The sequence below is a fragment of the Nicotiana sylvestris genome, chromosome 12 (assembly GCF_000393655.2).
Source record: "Nicotiana sylvestris chromosome 12, ASM39365v2, whole genome shotgun sequence".
NCBI lineage: Eukaryota > Viridiplantae > Streptophyta > Magnoliopsida > Solanales > Solanaceae > Nicotiana > Nicotiana sylvestris.
Window position 1 is genome coordinate 50,558,643 of NC_091068.1, and position 19,933 is coordinate 50,578,575.

Here is a 19,933-nt window from a genome sequence, read left to right on the forward strand (position 1 = left end):
ACTCTTCATATCAAACCCAATTCCCAAAAGGAATGAGTTGTCCCTCTAAATGTCATAAACCCGATTCTGCGAGGAAAAAGGGAGCGCGACAGCGTGACGACTCTACTGGGGACTTTAGGCTTTTATCATTTTAGACTATTATTGTAAATTTATGCTTCTTTATGCGCAATTATCTGTTTATTTCTTTCAAGCATTCAATTTTCTTTTCGATTGCAAAACTGACTTGTCTTTTGTTTCTTTCCTTTATTACTTTCCTTTACTACTTTCCCTTACTACTGCTTTAAATTATGAAGAACTGTTGTATTTACTGCTTTCATAACGTGCAAATACGTGACAACCTGCTTTAACTGTTGCATAATCATGCTCAACATCATATTACAAATACCATAGCAACGCTTATAATGAGTGGTTGCGCTCTTCCGATATTATGACCAACTAAATCCGGAAAAGGCGTATTTGCGGTAAAACCAGTCGATCAACGGTGTAGTCGACGGTTCCGTGCCTTTCCCCCTTGAGTTGTCTGGTCAAGGGTAGCAGTCTAAAACCCCATAGAAACCTTACTCTATTTAACTGTGCATGCATCATGGTCAAACCTTGCCAAGTTAGTTATGTTGTCCGCATAATGACTCTTTAAGATAGCCTTGTCCAAAGTCCACTGGGTTTCCCCAAAACCCAAACAGACACTACCACGTTCTGTGCATTAATTTGGAGAACTAAATGTTTTTATGCCAATTGTTGATATTAAATAGTCGAGTCCGGTAGGGGTAAGGGTCTAACCATTTTATTTTGTAGAAAATGAGGGACGAAGTCCCCAGATTCGGCATGGTCACCAATATCCACCCAAAACTGTTAATCTGGTGGGAGGATCTTCACTCTAGTGATCAAACTCTTGTCCGGAAATATCTGGGAAATCTACCTTCTCTTCTGGAGATTCAACCCAACAACAAGATCATTGAAGCTGCTACTTTGTTCTTGGACTGTGAGAGGGCTGTATTCCGCTTCGGGGACATTGAAATGACACCCTTGCTAGAAGAAATAGGAGGATTGGCTAGTATACCATGTGAAACACCGGATTGTTAATGCCTGAGAACCGTAAGGACATGGGTTTTCTCAAAATGATGGGTCTGAAGAAGAATTCAGAACTGACATGTCTGAAGGAATCTTATATCCCTTTCGACTACTTGTATGAGAGTGTTTCCAATAAAGAAAGCAGGGATCCATACCAGGCTGGCTATGGTAACAAAAACTCTGATGGAGGGTATTGGTGGGAAACCTTTCAGCATTGTGCGCATGATTATTGTGGAGATATACCGAGCCTTGGAGAAGTGTCAACGAGAAGCCAAACACTTCAAGGGCTGCAGTTTGTTACTCCAGCTCTGGCTCATAGAACATCTCCAAAGGGGTGAATACCGGCAAGAGATTCAGCGAAGGGACTGGGATGATCATATAGCTTTCCATCATCCAAGGTGGATGAATTACTTGCCCAATATGTACTCCCAGCCAGAAGACGCCAAGGGATGGTTAGAATTGTTTGAAAACCTAACTAAGGATCAAATACAATGGATGTTCGAATGGTTCCATACCGAGGAGTTTATGTCCCATTCCAGGGATGCGCCATTTATGATATTAATCGGTCTGAGAGGAACCTACACTTATGTCCCTCTCCGAGTTATGAGACAGGTTGGTAGGAAGTAGGTTATACCAATGGTCAACAAGATGAGTCACTTCCGAGCTAACTTTCAAGCTGATGATAGTCCTTATAAGTGCCAAACTCAGCATATGTGGCTTTGCAAGATCATCATGGGAAGAGATACTATCGAGCCACCTAGATACCACACTGGTTGCGCTCCCTACTATTCAGGCTGGTTAGAATCTAATCATGATGGTCTGGGTCAGCCAGGACTTGCTAGGGGCCACAGGATCATAGATGAGAGGGCCGAGGCATAGGTCAAATATAATCAACTATGCAAGAGGATTCGGGAATGCGAAAGTGAGCATCGTGAGATACAGGAAGCCAACCAAAAGCTGATTGAAGAGTGGAAAGACATGGGACTTCGAGAGTTGGGAAAGCTGTTCAACGGAGCCAAAGATGCTAAGTCTGGGGAAGGTCCTTCTGGGACCAAATAGATAGGAGTTTTCTTTTGCTTTATGAAATGTAATAAGGCCAACAACCACTAGTGATATCTTATTTCCTGTTATTTAGTGTCGATTTGGGATTCGTCTATTTTTAATCAATAAAATGAAGCATTTAGCGTTATAAGTTCTCCAAATCAACTTGTCACTAGGCCTACCTCGGGCACAAAGAGGTTCCCAAATAGGACACGATTCACATTCTTGCATTATATGTTTAAATATCGCAACATTTTCTTATAATCCTCACTAACTTGTTACCTTTTTGTTTTTACTTTTTTGTTTATTTATTCCCCTTCCCCAAAGGTTAGTTCGTGCACTCTGGTAACATCATCTTATTCGACGAGATACAGGGGCCATCCACCCACTCTTTCTTTTAGTCTTGTCAAAAACAAGAACAAAGGGAAAATGGAAGATCTGAACAACACCAGAAAGGAGAACTCAACTGAACGGGTAGAGGTCACTCATGCCCATGGTACTCAGGTTTCCAATGAAAATGCATCCCAACTGGAACAAAAGCTGCTGAAGTTCCAAGAGGAACTTGATCAGGTTTGGAATCTGGTAAATCTGTCATTTTCCCTCACCACTCCGGATGTCAACTTCACAAATGCTCAAAATCCCACACCTCCACAAAATATCCTAAGGCAACAAAACCATCCCGCTCCTCACCACCACTGCAACACCTGCCATACTTCAAACAACGCTCCACTGCTCATCCTAGAACCCTTGAACTCCACAAATGACCACTTCCACACCCATCATAACACCCCCATCTATGTGGAGACTATGCCACACTCCACCCAACCCGTCTCAAACACACCCGAGTCTGATGATAAAGACTCGCTCATCAGGAACCTGACTGAAGAACTTAAGAAATATACTAGCCGAATTCAAGGCGTTGAAGAAAGTAAGGGAATTGAAGGGTTGAACTATGAAGATCTTTGCATACAACCCAATGTTGAACTGCCCGAGGGGTACAAACCTCCAAAGTTTGAAATGTTTGATGGTACAGGGGATCCAAGGGTCCATTTGAGAACTTACTGTGACAAGCTGGTTGGAGTAGGGAAAGACGAGAGAATCCGCATGAAGCTATTCATGAGGAGTCTGAAAGGAGATGCTCTATCTTGGTACATTAGCCAAGATCCAAAGAAGTGGTCAAGTTGGGTAGGCATGGCGTCCGATTTTATGGATAGGTTCAGATTCAACACGGAGAATGCGCTGGATGTGTTCTACATTCAGAATCTAAAGAAGAAACCTAAAGAAACGTTTCGCGAGTATGCTACTCGTAGGAGGTCCAAAGCTGCTATGGTCAAACCTGCCTTAGAGGAGGAACAAATAAACAAATTCTTTGTTCGGGCTCAAGACCTGCAGTATTATGAGTGACTAATGTTGATTGAGAGCCATAAATTTTCTGACATTATCAAGCTGGGTGAAAGGATCGAAGATGGCATCAAAAGCGGTATGGTTACGAACTTCGAGGCCTTGCAAGCTACAAATAAGGCTTTGCAATCTGGTGGTGTGTCCAAGAAAAAGGATGTAGGGGCCGTAATGGTTTCACAAAAAACCAAATCTCCTATCAAATACCAAACTTACCCAATACCTCCACTCACATATCAACCAACTCCGAACTACCAAGCACCATCACCCGCATACCAAGCTCCTCCACTCACTTATCAATCACCTCCTCCTCCAACATATCTGCCTACTTCACCCAGATATTCCTAACCCGCACATGTTTACCAAGCCTACAATACTCAACCATCCCGTTATCAATCACCTCCTACACGCCAAAACGTTCCTACACCTCGACCAAATTTCGATCATAGACCTCCTAAACAATACACAGCCATTGCTGAACCTATTAACCAGTTGTACGAAAGACTCAAAGCTGCTGGTTACGTCACCCCTATCCCTGTGGTAACCCCTGAGAACCCTTCTCAATGGGTTAATCCAAACAAATCCTGTGCATACCATTTCGATATAAAAGGACACACCATCGACGAATGTTACTCTTTGAAAGAAAAAATCTAGGCTTTGATTGACAACAAGATTATTGTGGCAAAGGAACCCGCTCCGAATGTCCGCAATAACCCACTGCCAGACCATAAGGGTGGAGGCGTTCACATGATTAAAATAGAGGATGATTGGGATCTCGAGTGATCGATCGGTTTGATCACAGAAGGTGATGACCCAAAGAAACCAATAGTTACTCTTAACATGATCGTGGTCTAGATTCAGCCCTCTGGGGACGCTGAGGTAAATATGTCAGTACCACTGGAATTTGGAACAACATCATCTGCAAAGACACTAGCGCCAATTAAGGTTGAATTTGCGTCTATAGAAAATGCACCTATAACATTCGAAGTTGCAGTTTTACCACCCAAGGAACATGCTCCGTTCGGAGTGAAGATACCTACTCCGATCCCAGTGGCGATGTCGGACATGATGCCATTCCACTCAAAGGATATACCATAGGACTATACAGCTGAGGCAAGGAGGAAAGGCAAGGTTAGGTTCGAGAAAACTATTGCTGCACAGGGTATGACGAGAACTGGTAGGATCTATACCCGGAACACCTAGCTGAGTCAAGCAAGCAGGCCTCCAATCGGTCACCCATCATTGAGACAGGTCCAGATGATCTTTGGAGAAAGATACATGCCAAGGAATACTCGGTCATCGACCAGTTGAACAAAACACTGGCGCAAATCTCCATACTTGCTTTGCTACAAAATTCTGAGGCACATAAGAATGCTCTGTTGAAGGTGCTGATTGAAGCATACGTGCCAACCAACATTACTGGCGGAGAAATGGCTAACATGGTCGGATAGGTATTGGAGAGTCACAAAATTACTTTTCATGAGGATGAGCTACCGCCTGAAGGGTTGGGGAACAACAAAGCATTGCACATCACTATGCAATGCGAGGATTACTTTATTACCAGGATCCTGATTGTTGGGGGTTCCAGCCTCAACATTTGTCCATTAGTAACACTCAAGAAATTCGGCAAAGGATTGCACAAGATAAAGGACAGAGCTATCAACGTGAAAGCCTTTGATGACTCCCAAAGATCCCCTATTGGGGAGATTAGTCTATGTTTGCAAATGGGGCCAGCTTGGCTCGATGTTGACTTCCAAGTGATAGACGTACCAACATCTTACAATCTACTGTTGGGAAGACCATGTATTCATACTGATGGGGCTGTGGCATCGACACTGCATCAGGCATGAAATTCAAATGGAACCATCAAGAGGTAATCATTCATGGAGACGGAAGCAATACTATATACAGTCGCCAGACCATTCCGTCAATCGAAGGAAGAAGGAAGCTATGAGGAGAAACTTATCATCACATAGAAAGGGTGAATGTTGTTGACAAGGACAAATGGTGGGATAACAAGATCAAGAGTATATTGAATTGGTATGGGTATGAACCTGGCAAAGGGCTCGGTAAAAACCTCCAAGGAATCGCTAAGCCCATAAAACTCAAGAAACATGGCACCACCTTCGGTCTGGGATATGAGTACACTAGGAGGAATTCAACCACTGTTTGCCACCATGGCGCGATCCTTACTATCCGCTGGAGCAGCCAGTACCATACTTGGAGCGGACTTTCCAACCGGCCGGTGTTATCTATGGGTCAGAAGAAGAAGCACTTGCAGCGGTGAGGAATTTGTTCTTAGAAGACAATGACATGGACTGTTATGTTGTTCTCGAGGAGGAGGGGGAGGAAGGCCCTTCCATACAGGCCGTAAGTAGAGGGGCCCGCCTCAATAGTTGGACCATCAAGACAACCAGAGCTCGACGAGCTTCGGGGTCGCAAGGCTAAAACAAGCACTGTTTTAATTTACTGAAAGATTTTATTTTCCCATGTTTTCAATTCCTAAAATAAGATCTCCAATGTTTAAAACAAATATGCAATTTATCAAATCATTTTGATTTTTCTTATGAATCAACACTTATTACTATTGTTTTCTCTCATTACATTACTTATACAACATTACTATTACTTATCTTGATGAACCGATGGCTGTGACATGCAACGAGACAACACAATAAATGGGCATAGATTCAGAGGAAGATGATATACCAGAAGAGATTGTTAAAGAAATCAAAACTTTTGAGAACAGACCTAAGTCCAACTTGGACGAGACTGAGGTCGTTAACCTGGGAGATGCAAAGAATGTCAAAGAAGCACGAATCAACGTCCATTTGTCACCGTCAGAAAAGGAAGAGTACACAGAATTTCTAAGGAAATATGAGGACATATTCGCCTGTTCATATGATGACATGACTGGTCTGAGTACATCTATTGTGGCTCATAAGCTGCCAACAAATCCAACATGTCCACCAGTAAAGCAAAAGCTCAGAAAGTTAAAGCTTGATATGAGTCTAAAAATCAAAGAAGAAGTCACTAAGCAGGTCAAAGCTAAAGTTCTTAGGGTAGTAGAATATCCAACATGGTTAGACAACATCGTGCTAGTACCAAAGAAGGACGGGAAGGTCAGAGTCTGTGTCGACTACCGGGATCTCAACCGGGCCAGTCCAAAAGACGACTTCCCTTTACTGAATATACACATCTTGATCGACAATTGTGCCAAGCATGAGCTGCAGTCATTTGTAGATTGTTTTGTTGGGTATCATTTGATCTGGATGGATGAAGAAGATGTTGAGAAAATGGCTTTCATTAGACCATGGGGGATGTACTGTTACAAGATGATGCCATTTGGATTAAAGAATGCTGGGGCCACCTACATGAGGGCCATGACTACCATTTTCCATGATATGATACACAAGGAGATATAGGTATATGTAGATGATGTTTATCATCAAGTCCAAAAAGACCACTGATCACATGGAAGATTTGAGGAAGTTCTTCAATAGATTGAGAAGGTACAGCCTGAAACTGAATCCCACAAAGTGTGCATTCGGGGTTCCTGCTGGGAAACTACTTGGGTTCATTGTGAGTCGCCGAGAAATAGAATTGGATCCGTCAAAGGTCAAAGCTACTCAAGAATTGCCACCTCCAAAGAACAAGAAGGACGTGATGAGTTTCATGGGGAGACTTAACTAGATTAGCCGGTTCATATCACAATCTACGGTTATCTGTGAGCCAATCTTTAAGATGTTGAAGAAGGACGCCGCTACCAAATAGACTGATGACTGCCAAAAAGCTTTCAACAGAATCAAGGAGTACCTATCAACACCACTTGTCTTGGTCCCGCCAGAGCCAGGTAGACCTCTATTACTCTACCTTGCAGTATTGGATGGAGTTTTCGATTGCGTTCTGGGGCAGCATGACAAAACAGGGAGGAATGAGCAGGACATCTATTACCTCAGTAAGAAGTTCACCCCGTATGAGGCCCGATATTCTCTGTTAGAGCGCACTTGGTGTGCTTTGACTTGGGTAGCTCAGAAGCTGAGGCACTACTTCCGTGACTATACTACATATCTCATATCAAGGATGCATTCTTAAAGTACATCTTCTAGAAGCCCATGCCCACTGGCAAGCTAGCCAAGTGGCAAATCCTGTTGAGTAAATTTGACATTGTTTACGTCACTCAGAAGTCAATCAAGGGACAGGCACTAGCAGATCACCTTGCTGAAAACCCCGTGAACAGAGAATACGAACCCCTAAAAATGTATTTTCCTGATGAAGAGGTATCGTTCATAGGAGAAGACATTGCTGAATCCTTTGATGGTTGGAGAATGTTTTTCGATAGAGCAACAAATTTCAAAGGAGTTGGTATAGGAGCAGTCCTAGTATCAAAAATCGGTCAGCATTATCCGGTGTCCGCCAAGCTCAGGTTTCCCTGCACCAACAACATGGCCGAGTATGAAGCCTGCTTCCTAGGGCTCAAAATGGCCATTGACATGAACATTCAAGAGTTGCTAGTGATGGGAGATTCAGACCTACTTATACATCAGGTCCGGGAAGAATGGGCAACCAAGAACTCCAAGATACTCCCGTATCTGCACTATGTACAAGAATTAAGAAAGAGGTTCATAAAGATGGAATTCCAACATGTTCCCATAGTTTAGAATGAGTTTGCCGATGCATTGGCCGCCGTGTCCTCTATGATACAACATCCAGATAAAAACTTCATTGATCCTATTCCGGTAAAGGTCCATGATCAGCCAACCTATTGTGCTCAGGTTGAAGAAGAAGCAGACGAAAAGCCTTGGTTTCATGATATCAAGGAATACTTGGCGAAATGAGAATACTTAGAACTTGCAAATCCTACCCAGAAGCGCACACTTCGGAGGTTATCCAATAATTTCTTTCATAGCGGAGGAATCCTGTATAGGAGGACTCCTGATTTGGGATTACTAAGGTGTGTCGACGCGAAAGAAGCATCCAAGCTATTAGAGGAGATTCATGCAGGGACCTGTGGTCCACATATGAACGGTTTTGTCTTAGCAAAAAAAATACTCCGTGCTAGTTACTTTTGGATGACTATGGAAACGGACTGCATATAGTATGTCGGGAAATGCCACCGCTGTCAGATACATGCAGACATGATAAAGGTACCTCCTAATGAGCTTAATGCAACAAGCTCACCATGGCCATTCGCTGCCTGGGGAATGGATATTATTGGACCAATCGAACCTGCCGCATCAAACGGGCACAGGTTTATCTTGGTAGCAATTGACTATTTTACCAAATGGGTTGAAGCAACATCTTATAGAGCAGTAACCAAGAAGGTCGTGGCAGACTTTGTCCGCGACCGCATTGTTTGTCGATTCGAGATTGTCAATCATTACCGACAACGGTTCCAACCTCAACAGTGACTTGATGAAAGCCATGTGTGACACTTTCAAAACCAGACACAAGAATTCTATAGCCTACAAACCCCAGATGAACGGAGCAGTAGAAGCCGCCAATAAGAATATCAAGAAGATATTGAGGAAAATGATAGAGAAGCATAAACAGTGGCACGAGAAGTTATCATTTGATCTTCTAGGGTACTGCACCACAGTCTGCACATCAACTGGGGCAACCCCCTATATGCTGGTTTATGATACAGAAGCAGTCATTCCCGCCGAGGTAGAAATTCCCTCCCTAAGGATCATATATGAAGCTAAGCTCGACGACGCAGAGTGGGTGAAAAATCATTATAATCAGCTAGACCTCATAGATGGAAAGAGGATGATTATAGTTTGTCATGGTCAACTTTATCAGAACAGAATGTCCAGAGCCTTCAACAAAAGAGTTAAGCCAAGACAGTTCACACCGGGGCAGCTGGTGTTAAAGAAAATCTTTCCACATCAAGATGAAGCCAAAGGGAAATTCTCTCCCAACTGGCAGGGTCCATACATGGTTCATCGGGTTCTGACAGGAGGAGCCCTCATACTTGCAGAAATGGACGGAGAAGTCTGGCCAAAGCCAATTAATTCAGATGTAGTCAAGCATTACTATGTGTAATCTTTATGCTTTCCTATATGATGTAATTTGAACTACACCTGACCTAATTACCGTTTAGAGGGGATACATAGATAGCCCTATGGGTTCGGTCACAATGCAATAAAAATTTCATTTCCCCCGCAATTGGAAACTAGGGTAGAATTTTGAGGAGGACCCTTAAAATTCCGAAGTAATTTCAGCCAATCGTCGCAAACAACAGTCAAAAGCATCAACCCAGTAAACTGGGGTAGAATTTTGAGGAGGACCCTCAAAATTCTGTAACAAGAAAGGTTGCAATGTCTTGAACCACGTCGCAGTCGTTGGTTCATCAAAAGAAAACTATTCTTAATTATGTTTTTATGTGTGCCTTTACTTAATCATGCATGTTTATTACCAAAATTTCCTTGTTTGGCAACGCTACCCCAATGATATATGCAGTATCACCAGATCAAAGCTGAGTAGGTCAAGCAGAGCCAGCAGGAATACGAACTAACCTCCCCTCTTTACAAAACTCACGATTTTTCTTTGGATGCAGGCACTTGAATTGCAAAATCATCGAATATACTATACACTCACGAGACTTACATTACTCAGAAATACAACTCTTAGAACCATGCACTTTCTCACAGCCGCTATCCACATGCAGTGTCCCCAACAGACACAGTATCCCTAGCAGTCGCAATATCGTAATCTGCTATTAGCTAAGAAAATTCTATTATCATTTTGCCCTTTTACTTATTGCATAAGGCTACCATTCTGCCTTCCGAGGTTAAGCTCTACCTCTGTCTGCACTCTTGCATTGCATAAGGCTACCATTCTGCCTTCCGAGGTTAAGCTCTACCTCCATCTGCATGGCTGAAAGATCGCCACCTTATTTGCATGGCTGAAAGATCGCCACCTTATTTGCATGGCTGAAAGATCGCCACCTTTACATTTGCATGGCTGAAAGATCACTACCTTATTTGCATGGATGAAGGATCACCACCTTATTTGCATGACCGAAACATCACCACCTTTACATTTGCATGGATAAAAGATCGCCGCCTTATTTACATTTGCATGGCTGAAAGATTGCCACCTTATTTGCATGGCTGAAAGATCACCACCTTTACATTTACATGGCTGAAATATCGCCACCTTATTTGCATGGCTGAAAGATCGCCACCTTCACATTTGCATGGCCGAAAGATTGTCACCTTTACATTTGCGTGGCTGAAAGATCGCTAACTTATTTGCATGGCTGAAAGATCACCACCTTTACATTTGCATGCTGAAAGATCGCCACCTTTACATTTGCATGGCTAAAAGATCGCCACCCTATTTACTTTTGCATGGCTGAAAGATCACTACCCATTGCATCCCATAGACTGAAAGATCGCCACCTACTGCATCTCATGGGCTGAAAGATCGCCAAATCATCTGAAGGCATCATTGTTCGGAGGCACCATTTTCATAGCCCGAGAATACCATATCATGGCCTGAGGACCCCTTCTAATCTTTTGCATATCATTATTCAAAGGTATCATAGTTCGGAGGAATCATTCACATAGCCCGAAAGCATCATTTCATGGACTGCGAATCCTTTATTATACGCTTTATGGCCCAAGACATCATGGTCTGAGGACGTCATCCTAACCGTCCAAAGACAACATTCATGGTCCGACGGGAACTTGCATCATATTTAAATTTACGCACAATATACACTCGTATTGCTCATTTGTAGGTAAAGTGGCGTGCAACGTCCATCTCAGCAGGAGCGATCCCGCTCCAGTTCCCGCAGCCCTGTTAGACTTTGACCATTCACCTTGTCCTCAATATCGCGTCCGTTTTTGAAAAGTCTTCATCGGCATACTCCGCCGGCGAATCCTGAACTACATATGGCCTGATTTCTGTAAGACCAAGGATATTTAGGTAGCTCAGAAGCCAGAGTACAACCTAAGTCTCCTCGAACCATTTCGGTCAAAATTAGCCATCATATCTTTACCCGACAACTCTTTCATCCTTCGTAGGTAAAGAAGGGCAGCTGTTGATACCCATTTTTTCCTTGTATATTTTTATATGAAAATTACCTTTCAAATAGCATATGTATACATATATAAGTATGTCCAAGGGTTTTCTTATTTTTTCATTAATTTTTAAAGATTTTTAGATCAATTTATTGCAATATTTTATCAAGAAAAACCTAATAATTATTCCCAAAATTGTCATTTTGGAAATTCACTTATTATATTCTTATATTTATACTAAAATATAGCTAACATAATTTAATTTATTTAGTATTTTTAAAAGCTAAATTGCATATAATTATAATATTAGCCTATTTAAAGATTTTAATTGTGTTTATAATTATAAAATTGACTCCAGTATTTTTATTTTTATAATTTTATATTATTAATCATTTTATTACCTTTAAATTATTTCCATAAATAATTTTACTATTTTTAAAAAATAAATAAGTGAAAATGGCTATTTAAATGATAGCCCATTTGTATTTCAATTTTGGCCAGATTGGGCACCCCCAATTGAACCCAATTTCAGATCCCATTACCCGGCCCAAATCTTAAATTTACCCGACCCACGACCCTCTTAATAACCCGCCCGGACGGCTCATACTCACCCTTTCCTTTTTAATTCCCAATACCCCCACAATCTAATCATTTCTCACCGGTATCCGCCCCCGGATTCACCGTCTCCCAAATTCTCTCTCAGAAACCCTAGCTGCCTCCCTCCACTTCCACCCTAAAACCACCGGAATCCATGGCTTCCAAGGCCATAGAAGTCCTATACCGGCCTCCTATAACTCCTACACGTTTGGTTACTGAAGTTTCAAGGCCTGACCACGAAGAAGCTTGGCCCAGAGCTTGTTTGATTCAAGTTCTATGGCCACGTGCGGCCTTTCTCCGTCATGCCATGGCTATTCGAGCCTGATCTCGACTTCTCCTGCTCAGATCAATGACTTTCCAAGCCTTTCTCACCATCTGGTTTCTTCTTAAACCATAACCTTTGAGGTTCTTCTGATTTCTTTAGATCTGTTCTAGATCCATATTTTCCCTAAACTTTTAAACGGTTTCGCGAGATTTCTTTCAACAAACTATGCTTTCAAAACCTTTATCTTTCCGATTTAGGGTTTTTGTTAAGTTATTTAGATGCTTCCTGATTTTTGTTTTATCTTGTGTGTTTCTTCTACTATGGTTCTTATTAGTTTCTTCTACTATGATTTTTATGTGTCTCTTCTAATGTGTTCTTACGAGTTCTTCTACTGTGTCTTCCTTTGTGTTTCTTCTACTATGTTCTTATGAGTTCTTCTATTGTGTTTCGCATACTGTCCTTTTACTATGTTTCTCATGAGTTTCTTCTACTGAAAGATGCATGTTAAAGGTCTTAGTTCCTTTCTAAAATCTCTGAACTTGTTTGATTTCAAAAGAAAAAAAGCCCTAACTTCTTTGAACCTATTCGAGTTTCTGAAGTTATCTCATCTACTACTCGATTAGGCTTCCAAAGCTTTGTTTCGACCTTTGTTTCTTTATATGGTTCTGATTCCCTATTAAACTCTTCTAAGGTCTTTCTACAGGACCCTTTTTATGCTATTTGATACTCTCTCTCTCTCTTCTACATTGCTGAGTTACTGAGACTGACCTATGTGACTAACATGTTCCTATAGTCTACTACTTATTCATTTTGCAATTGCATGACGTTTTTCTTTGTCCTAAATTCAGCCTCGCATACTTGTGTGCTCTTTATATGTGCTGAACTTCCCTCTAAAATGGATTTCAATTTTTGATTAATTTCAGACTTCCTTTATGTAAGCCTGATTGATTTCATTCCTTGTTTGCTGATTTCCCAATTACTTGCTCGAAAACTTTCCTTAGCCTTTCTGACTTGGTTTATTCATGGACCAGTAATTACAAATCTTTGACTCCTTGATTTACTATGTAATAATTGATTTTTACCTTATTTATTTAATCGTTTATTTCAAAAATCTTCCCTTAAGTAAACTCCTATGTATCTACCCCTAATTGCCTACTTTGCACAAGATGCTTACTCAATCTCTTTCCTTAAATAATTTTGTTCATTACCGTTTAAGTTTAAACTCCTTAATTAAAGGAAGTCTCGTACTAATTGATTTTAATTGATACTCAGTTTCTTAATTATTTTCTTACCTTCTTTCCGCCGGTTTTCACACTATAAATACATGCTCTTCATTGGCACCAACACTCTTAGTCTTTCTGAACTTACACCCATACTTAAAAGTATTTTCTCTTGTTACTAGTACTGTGGCCTATTTGCATGTCCTGCTTCCTGCTTTTCTCTATTTGCTTCTTTAAAAAACTTGTATGTCCTGATTTAAGGTTTTCAGCACCATAATAATGTGTTTATTTACTACATTTGTATGCATGTCTGCCTACTGCTTCTGTATAGTTCAACACTTACTGTAGCATGCTGAAATTTCTTTTTGCCTGTCCTATTATGAATCCCAAACCCCTACTCCTATGTGTTCATGTTATGGTTTGAGGCACGACAATACTACAAATTATTGTCCATGAATCAAACTTGATCCCTTGGGATCCTAGCCTCTAATAATGCGTGTTCTAGCAGGCTTATAGGTATGCTAGCATTCTCCATTGTTGGGCATGCCTAAAGCATGCCCTTGCTTAAGCAACAGGCTCTTCACAATTTTCCTATTCCTCTGGACCCCTTATGGGTACTTATTTGTAGCTGTTTCCCTCTCCTTCCCCCCTTTAGCATTTTGTTCTTCACTTGCACACTTTCTTAGTCCTTAAGTTCTGCCCCCCTTTTGTGAGCCTTGTCTGGGACCCTTTGAGCTCCCTCTGAACTTGGACACTTTAGGGCTAGCCCTTCCACACTACACTTATCCCTGTTCTAATAATACATTTGGGTGTGAGCATTGCCCGGAGTCCCATTAAGGCTCTTAGGGAACTTTGACACACTCAAATGGGAGAAAGGTTTTGGATCATAGTCTCTTGGAGTTAGTTTACCTCATAATACAGTGAGGAAGTCAGAATCAGGATTCCTCTAGTTGTACTTTTATTTATATTTTTCTGATGTATTCTTATTTTATTCCGGGCTGTAATAATTTGTAATAAACACTTGGGGATGGTTAGTAGAAAGGGTGGGTAACTATGTATGAAAAGGGTAGAAATCATGACTATAGGACTACTATATTTCTGCATATTCAACCTTTCATATAGAAACCACGTCTATAGGTATTCTGAATTCTGCATATTCAAATGTACATAGAAATAATTCCTATAGGCCCATTCTGAATTCTGCATATTCAACTTCATATAGAAATTATGCCTATAAGATTGTTCAATCCTGCATATTCCATTACATCTAGATACCATGCTCATAGGTTTAAAACAAATTCTGCATCTAGATACTATGTCTATAAGGTTTGAAAAAAAATCAGCAATGTATAGAAAGCATGCCTATAGGGTTTCTAATAAATAATCTGATTCACCCAGTAATAATGGCTACTATCAGCCATAGGACTTTTAATCAATTTGTTAAATCCCGCCTCTCTTTTAACAATCTGATTCTACCACTTAGCAAGTTTAATGAGTATGCATTCAAAATAGTTTACTTCGAGCCTTGTTGTTTCCTTGTTTTCTGAATCCAGTAGATACCATGCCTATAGGATCCTTGTCCAACGTTTAGGCAGGCCTTAGGGTAAAATTATAAGCTGAATTTGTTTCTGTTAATTGTTATAACCAGCAGGCAGGCTTGATTCAGACTTCTTATCTGAGTTATGTAATAAACTAAAACTGCCTCAGTAACCGTCCTTCTTCATCTATAATAATCATACCTAAACAGTATGTGTAAGTCATGCTAATTACGTGCTTCTTTGTTCAAGGAGGTATATCTGAGCCTCTGCTTGTTATGTGCTTTCCCTCAACTTGCAATACGTGTTTTGTATGTCTCCTTAGAGTTTTTACCTTTGAAACTACAAATAACCCCAATATCCCTCCCTTTAGGATTAGTAGTCCTAAATGCCTTCGGGACTGATAGGATTGGGACGGGTAATAACATGCAATAAGTAAACGAGACCAACACGCGCTTTAAATACCTTAACGGGGTAGGAATGGTAGATATGGATATGATGACCACGCGATAACGTCACGTGTTGCCCCTCATTGAGGAGTAATTACCGGACGTTGTGTGGGGTTATCCATATTTTAATAAACCTAGGACCCTCTTTCCCTAATTTCTTCATTTCTTTTATCATTTCAACTCCTTCTTTTAACAAATTAGCTTTCTTTTCTAATTGCTCTTCCGAACTTTGTCTATTTTTTTAGCCTTTATATGTGAAATCCCCTCTTATTTGAGCCTTATTTGTCTACATGTTAATTGCACCAAATTCACAATAATTGTCTAGCCGGGAACCACACTAGTGGATTCTGAGGGGTGCCTAACACCTTCCCCTTGGAATAATTTCAAGCCCTTACCCAATATCTGGTTACTCAAATCAAACCCTATTGGTGTCCTAATGCACCTTAATCATTAGGTGGCGACCCTTCAAATCAAACCTAATTTCCAAAAGGAATGTGTTGCCCCTCCAAATGTCGTAAACCCGATTCCACGAGGAAAAAGAGGGTGCGACAAGGAGAAAAACCCATGGATTTCAGTATCTCCATCAGATCTGGATCTAATGGCCATTGATGACGATGTTCAAGGGTGATTTGCAGTGAAGAGGGTAGTGATTTGGTGAAGATAGTTGTTTGGTTGGGCTTCAATAGAGCTCCACCAGATAAGATGATTGGCAGTGACAGAGTTGGATGGCGGCCTTGCCGAGGGCAAATTGAGAGGGAAAAAGGAAAGTGAGTTGAGGGAGAACAGAGAGAGGGGGTTGAGGGAAAATATTGATATCGTGGAATAACTCTATGTATTTGGTATATCTATAATGGATAAATTGAAAATTCATTGTAGTTATGAAAAGTAATTAAATTAAAAGATAGTAATTGTAAGTCCCAGTAAAATTTCATCTAAAACCCAGGGTTTCGTGGTGTGTTTCTGCGGTCCATTATGCGATCGTAGAACTGATATGAAGACTGCAAATCTGCCGCAGAATGAAGCAAAAACTTGGGCTAATTTTAGGACCATTATGCGGTCCATTATGTGGCCGCATAATCATTTCGCGAGCCGCAAAATCCATCGCAGATTCAACATAAAAAATTTCGAAGGAGAGTTCTGCACACATTATGTGACCGCAGAATTGGTCTACGAACCGCAGACCTATCACAGATGAATAAAAATGAGGAAGCACTAAAGGACTTAGATTTATACATATAGGATAAGCAGCGAGAGAGTAACCTGGAGTTGGGTAGCAAGTCTCGGTAATTATAAAACGAAGTAAGTTTTATGGTATAGTATAACCTGCCTAGATGTAGTAAATCCATAAGGATAGATATGCAAGGCTATGAAACAAGAGATAGCAATAGTCTTAAGTTCGATAAAGTACCAAGCGAAAGACATCAATACACCTATAGATGCCTAGAGGGACAGCTTTTCATAATTCTGTATATGTTCATACGGTGAGGCTTATAGATTGGCTAAAAGATGGAGGAAAAAGGGAAGACGAGTCGCTAGGCACTCATATAAGGACACAGTCGTACATACTGCATGATATAAGGTAGCAAATGTTACGATGTTGGAAAAATTCCGACCACATGTCATGGCGTGACAAAGAGGCCTAAAAGGGGGGAATGCCCAAGCGTTTGGATTTATTCACAAAACTGTTGCTTAGATGGCAAGATGAACATTAAAGTATTCGTAAGAGCCATAGTTTATGAAATTGATAAGTGCATCAGTCAACATTCGAGGACGAATGTTCCAAAGGGGGGAATGATGTTACACCCCAAGTTTTCATACGTGAGAGTACATCGTAAGTCATTGATGTAAGCTCGGAAATGAGATTCTATTTGGAAGCAAATAAAGTAAGTTAATAATGTTACCTTGGAGGTTACAAATATTTAAGATCATGAATAACGATTACCAAGAGGGTTGGAAATCTTAGAAGCTAAACCAATTGAAGAAAATAAGTTTCGTCGAAAGTCGACAAGTTTCGAATGTTATAACATGTACTTTGGGGTGAGACTAGGGTTATTAACATGATAAGGAGGTTATTCTATGAGTTATTTTAGTCGTATGATATTCATTTTCTACATTTTGAAGGCAAGCAAGTTGTGGAACAAGAGTTGGCAAAGGTCATCACAAGTTACATTCATAAATTTACTGAAATTTAGGTCAAATGTATCTGAGAATTTCTCCAAATATACTTGGAATCATGGGATGTTCTACCTACCAAATTGAAGGTCTACGAGTCTAGTTTCTAACGCATTAAACTGTTCATCAATATAACATCGGAGTAGATAGATATTCGTATTTTCGCGAGACCGCGCAAGCAGCTTCCAATGGGACCCACTTAGGCGGTGGTTGACCTACTTCAATTTATAAACGATTTGGACGCCTATTTTTGCTCATTTTTCAACTACAATTCGTCTCCAAACTTCTCCTAACCCTCCTAAACATATACCACAAGGGTTTGAAGTGATTCCAAAGTGATTACACCATATTTCAACATCAAAACTTAGTTCTAGTGAAGAACAACACCTCTTTGAGGTTGTGTTGTCATTGAGGATTGTTGTGGGCTGTATTTGGATGAAATTCCAAGTTGTTGCTGCTGTCTAAGGTGAGTATAACAGCCTACTAATTGTGCTTAATCTTTCTTGTATGTTGGTTAAGTTGTTAGGATGATAAACTACAAGATAATACTTGGATTAGCTTAAGTCACTTCTATGGTGTTGTATTGCTATTAAGGGTTGTTGTAAACTGAATATAACTTGGATTTTGACTTGAAGTTACTGTATAAGGTATGTATATTGTGATCTTGCTTGTGCCTAAGGTTATCTTGATGTTGATTAAGTTAAATGGATGGGCTAGACATGAACTAGTGAATAAAGTTGCTAATTGAGGATAGTTGAAGTTGTGGATTATTTTCGTTGTTATAAATATATGGTTTAAGGCTGGAATCATTGATTAATGACTTCATTATCATGTTAATGATACTTTTATGTTGAAGTAAGAAGTCTATAAGGATTGATAAGGGGTATACGGATTCCAATCGGAGCTTGCCGCTCGTCGTAATGTAGTTGTGACTTGTTGTTGTTATATGGTGTCTTGATATTGATAATTATGTATTGATGGATTGCTCTGGTCATTGTTGTTTGTATATGGTATTGGAGGAGGCCCTTGTTACAAGGGAGATGCTGCCAAAATTTACGTAAACGAGCTACTAGCTTAAGTTATAGACTTAGCCTTTGCTCAGCACTGATTTTGAATCTCCTTATACTATGATAGATTGAGTTGACTTGTTTGAAGAGTTGCTTGGAAGTGATTAAGGACTCAACGGGTTTAAGGTATGTTAAGGCACTTTCTTCTTTCTTTTGGCATGATCTAAAGTGAAATGAATACGCTACTTCATAACGGATCTACTCCTAGCAACTAAGGTTGTCCATGTTGTTCTTTCCTTATAAAATTATTCTAAGCAAGTGTGTATGATCCTTGAATCCTACTAAGGTTCATATTGAGGGTATGGATGTCCATAGTGCTCTTAAGTCACTCCAAAAGGTTTAGAAGGTGATTCCATGAGTTGAGCATGCATTATATATATTTATCTATTTTACTCTACCGAGCCGCGCTATAGTTGGTCGGGTACGACACCTATTGTGCAACCACTGATCAGTTGGTTTACCGAGCTCCACGTGGCCGGGTACGATTCTACCGAACCTTATGATGGTCGGGTACGCTTTTACCGAGTCCTCTTTGAGGCCGGGTACGATATGATGATGATGCCCACAAAGGCGAATGTTTTAAAAAGTTTATGTATATATATGTATTATGCATTTCATATCAGTAACCCCCAGAGGCACTCTGATGTTACAGGTTGTATCTCCTCTATCTCTCTCATTACATTACTGTTCTTGTTTATGCTTTCCTGCCTAACATACTCGGTACTTTATTCGTACTGACGTCCCTTTTGCCTGGGGACGCTGCATTTCATGCCCGCAGGTCCCGATTGATAGGTTGACAGTCCTCCTAGTAGGCTATCAGCTCAGCGAAGGTGTTGGTGCACTCCACTTGCTCCGGAGTTGCCTATTTGGTCAGTATGCTTTGGATATGTATTGATTGGTATGGCGGGGCCCTGTCCCGACCTTTATGATTTTATGTACTCTTAGAGGCTTGTAGACAGATATCAGGTGTATGGATACTTGTATGGCCTTGTCGGCCTATGTTTCGAGTTTACTAATGGTCATGTCGGCCTTATAGGCCCGTATGTCACATATATAAGTTTGTATATCATGTTGGGTCTTCATATGTTGAG